This window comes from Ostrea edulis, chromosome 8 (assembly GCF_947568905.1).
Source record: "Ostrea edulis chromosome 8, xbOstEdul1.1, whole genome shotgun sequence".
NCBI classification, from domain to species: Eukaryota; Metazoa; Mollusca; class Bivalvia; order Ostreida; family Ostreidae; genus Ostrea; species Ostrea edulis.
The window spans coordinates 47,952,997-47,957,689 of NC_079171.1; the positions used below are offsets into that span (position 1 = coordinate 47,952,997).

At 34.4% G+C, this 4,693-nt stretch overlaps 1 long non-coding RNA gene across 1 annotated transcript in view; it reads left to right on the forward strand.

Annotated features, from left to right (window-relative positions):
- The first annotated feature begins 1,060 nt into the window (after nucleotides 1-1,060).
- Nucleotides 1,061-4,693, forward strand: part of LOC130049141 (uncharacterized) — a 3,856-nt gene continuing 223 nt past the window's right edge. Inside the window, exons 1-5 of the long non-coding RNA XR_008797650.1 lie at nucleotides 1,061-1,485; nucleotides 3,356-3,427; nucleotides 3,668-3,808; nucleotides 4,276-4,361; nucleotides 4,612-4,693. The exon at nucleotides 4,612-4,693 is cut by the window's right edge and continues 223 nt beyond it. This is a non-coding gene — a long non-coding RNA (uncharacterized LOC130049141). The remainder of the gene's footprint in view (nucleotides 1,486-3,355; nucleotides 3,428-3,667; nucleotides 3,809-4,275; nucleotides 4,362-4,611) is intronic.

The window sequence follows — 4,693 nt, forward strand, 5'->3', positions numbered from 1 at the left end:
TGTTGAGTCTATAGAGGGCTAACAAATGACATCAAGAAATAGGCCCGCGGGCCTTATGGCTCGCCTGGAGAGTCGAATTTCAAACGAATTTCACCGCAACTTTGCTTCAGAAGCTTATGATATGAAAAATTGATTATATCTAAAGTGTCTTAAAGTCGGAAACTAAATTGGGACTCATTTGTCTGTTGTTTTTTTTTTTAACTCCGAGTGCATCAACAAATCGGACGGAAGACCTACTCGTCGCTCGCAACGAGATCGTGTCTAGTTATTATTTTATTTTTTTTTCCCGCTTTTTTTGTACAGGCGATTTCTCGGAAACCTTTTATCTGATTATTATGAAACTTTCAGTGTAGATACATTGCATTAAGACCTAAAAACAGTTTTTTCAAATTTTTGATATGTACCTCCGTTTACGAGTTATTGCCCTTTAATTGAATTTCGGGGGGTCTTTTGTCCAGCAGAAATCTCAGGAACTACAAATGATATCAGCAAGAAAATTGGAGAAAATGTAGGTAAGGTATTTCAGTTGTGCAGGAAGTTAAAATTATTGGCTAAACCTTTTAACTTCAGAAGCTATGTGATGGCAAATTTTGAGAATTTTTCCCCATAGAATTTTGTTGCTTTTTGTGTAATATCTTTTAATCTGGTAATAATTTGGTAAGACATATAGAACAAAAGTTGTGTGTAATTACAAGAGCTTTCGAATGAAATGAAGAAAAGGGGCCTGACCCCTATATTTAGGGGTCAGCAGCTCATAAACGTGTTTTTTTAATACTTAAAAATGTTGACATATATTGAAAAAGTTTGAATGAAATAATCTTTAGGATATCAAATCTTGTCATTTGGTATGATAAGAAACAAGCTTTGTGCTATATTTACTTCTGTTTCATAAAAGAAATGTGTGAGAATCGTACAGGAACAAGTTGTCTGTACAAGCCCGCCAAGCTGTTTCGGGGCCTCATGCTTGTGTAGTGCTTAGATAGTTGATTTATATACATTGTTTTGATTCGACTTCTCTTTTTTAATTTATTTAAATAATTAACAAAATGCAACGTTTTTACACGATGAACTGTTAAACATCATGTATGTATGTATGTTATCAGTGCAGAGCAAGTCTTTACGGGGCCTCCTGGATGTAAACATTCACGAGAGGCATTGTGGGAAGGCCAGAGAATAGCGAAATCAAATTGTGATGTGTACATTTTATCACCGTATGTAGACATGTATATTCATTGTACAGCTACGAGCACATGAACTGCCCTCGATTACGCACTTGGAGCATTAGTCAATACTAACGAAGGATATATTGTTGTCTGAATCGTTTATTATGTTTCGACTACGAGAAAATTCTGACGGTCATATTTGCGATGGATTGATAAACACGTGCAGATATATTTATAAACTGTCCCCAGTGATATTGTAACTAGTAAGAAAAAGTTAATGGTGACACTTTAATGTGTGATGGAATTGGACGTTGCTAAAAAGGTTAGAACGTTTTACTTATCTAAAATCCACACAGACAGATAGGGTGGTATTAAAATGTCAGTATTTTGCGTACACGCACACTGATTTTTATTTAATGTCGATACTGTGTTCATAAGCTTTCTAATGACATTCTCAAATTCCCCATGATTTAGCTTTTACATTATAAATACTTGTAATTTTACTATTTTTTTAAAAGTTTGTTTTTAGTGGGAGAGATGTATTTGTTTGTTAAAATTCCCTCGTGAAATTTTCATTCATGGACTCCACCAATGCTATTAGGAGAGTGCAAATTTAGATTTATTCTCTGCTGTCCTAGGTTCACTGAAAGGGGAGATCTTTTTTGCGTGACATGAGACCTTGTTTATATGCTCGGTCTTCATTCACTCAATGACAAAATTCATTCGCATTTTAAGGAGTAGTCCGAAATATCTGACGTTTTCCAGGCTTTTTTTCCGATTTTGATATTTAATGTGCAATTTATTTAAATAATTAACAAAATGCAATGTTTTTACACGATGAAATGTTAAACATCATGTATGTATGTATGTATGTTATCTCGGACTATGTAAGGAGTCCCTTATTTCATGACTCTTGAAAGATACTGTCTAACCACTTTACCACTTTTGAATGAAGATAAAAGAATTTGTTACAAATCCTTATTAGTCTTTTGTCTGTCATTCTTTAAACAAAATATGCAAAAGTTCAACAATACACAGGCTAGAATACTATAAATATTGTTTATGTTGAATGGTTACTAAGTCGCTTTGTCCCAAAACGGAAATGCCCCATGCACAAACTTTCCAAAAAAAGTTTCAGGGGCAACCAAGTTCATGTAGTATTGGCCCCCCTCCCCCAATTTTATTCATAAGTGCCCATAATACATATTCTGAGCACTCCAAATCTGTGATACCTCTGACTCTAACCCCGCACATGTCACAATATAAAAGCAGGGGTTAGAGTTAGAGGTATGTTGGATTAGAGCACCCCAAAACAAGCATATTCTGGAATGAATACATGAGTTGCAAACATTTGTTTACAAAATTATATGATATGGATAAATATGTTTGTCAAGAGAAAATTTTTTTAACCTTGGTATAGTGTTGAGTCATAAAGTTTAATGTTTAAAAAAAGGTGACCATAATTACCAAAAAAAAAAAGTTTTCTAAGCCATTATTACCTTTCTCAAATGTCATAAATGTTAAAATATTTTATCTTTAATGATTTATAAGCTAGCCTCTAGAGTTAAATTATTCTCTCAGTCATAAATGCACACTTCATGCTGCCAAAGTTTACAATTAATATACACTTAAAGGTCTTAATTACGCAAGGAAATAGCCAATCAAAATGATTTAGTCAATTGTAGTTCTATATGTAATGGTTTGGGCCGTGGATATCGGCCTGGGTAGCTCAGTCAGTAGAGCACCTGACTAGTGATGCAGGGGTCCCGGGTTCGATTCCCGGTCCTGCCATACATTTTCTCATTTCCTGTTACAAATTTGGTGCCGTTCACCACCCCTGGACTTGGAGGTGAAAGTCCTCCCAGGGGCAAATAAGAACTTGGGTTGCGTCTTCGAGGGCGAAGACAATTTAAGAGGGAGGAATGTAATGGTTCTGGCCGTGGATATCGGCCTGGGTAGCTCAGTTCGTAGAGCACCTGACTAGTGATGCAGGGGACCCGGGTTCGATTCCCGGTCCAGCCATACATTTTCTCCTTTCCTGTTACATATATATATAGAGACAATTTCTTTTCCTTTTTTTCTTTTTTGGCATCTTATTTTAGGCCTACAGTATTAATTTTGGGCTCATTTACTTGGAATATTATAACTTTATTGGAATTGTCCCACTGAATTAAAGGGAACTCTTTTTTCAGGTGCGCATGATGCAACTTCCTGGATGGTGTGTAGTCTGTTTGTCAACATGTGAAACCCACGTGTATTTTGAGGTAGGTGTGTTTACTGTCAATTTTCTCTCTTAAATGCCGCATAAGGCGTGTTTTTTCTGATCTCAAATTTTTGCCCAAGAATTAATCTTTATTTTCTCTTTCATTAATTATCTGATGACAGTCTATTTAATTAATTAATTTAATTAAAGCTATATGGTAACATATTGTGAAATTATTTCCTTGTGTGAGACCTTAAGAGTAACAGGTAACGTTCATTTTGACCAATTTCTCTGATATCAGGAGTAGCCTCCCCTGTTAAAGATCAATAATGGTGGATAAACAATGCAGGGTGCTGTCATGTCATCAACAGAGAGTTTTGACACCTGTATACCCGTATTTCTACCAATCACCTCTGTAACCTTTGTTGTGTTCATCAGACAGGTAAGAAATACATGATAATTACTTTAAATAACTATTAAAATGAATAATAAAAAATAGAACAAATTTACTTGTACAGACTTCCTCGTATAAGAAAATGTCACATTTTACAATACGATTATACATCATTTATACATATCCTCATATACGCAGTTGAATAGAAACAGTGCATGATAAAACATAACATTTATTACATGCTACACAATTTACAGAATATGTATTAAATACGAATTTCATACATTTAAATTACATACACAAATGATACACATCATCAATGCCCCCGCCCTTTTTTTTCACACTTACAACTTCCTTTTTAATTTTGGATCTGTTAGTGATTTACTGTAAGTGTCTTTTGATTTTTTATCTTAGAGCTGATATCTCTTAGATATGTTGTATTTTCGTTGATATTTATATTTTAAAAGTTTTTGTTTCATTTTAAAGTAATTTTGCCTATTTTGTTGTTGTTTTAGATGATGGACCACTTTACTTCCTTTTACAACAGGTGCCCCTACAGATTCACAAAGTTCCAATGTTGATTTTCCATGACCCCCATTCAGTGAGTGCACAACTTTATGTATTCTACTTTCAAAATTTCTACTACTTGTAATACATTTTGGATTTGATTTTTAATATGCCCTAATCACAGATTCAGATTTTTGTGTAGAAGTATGATATTTAATTTTATCAAGATTATTTGGTCCTAAAGTCAAATTTATACAGTCTTTTAACAAACATTTGTCTTCTTCTGTCATGTTTAATTCAAAGTCACTAGGCAACACTGAAGATTTTCACTTTTTGCTTTTCAGTCCGCGACAGGAAAAGGAATGAAGTTGACAGGATTTCCCGCACTGTCCTTGGTAGCAGCTTATGATAGAACGGACAGCAGTA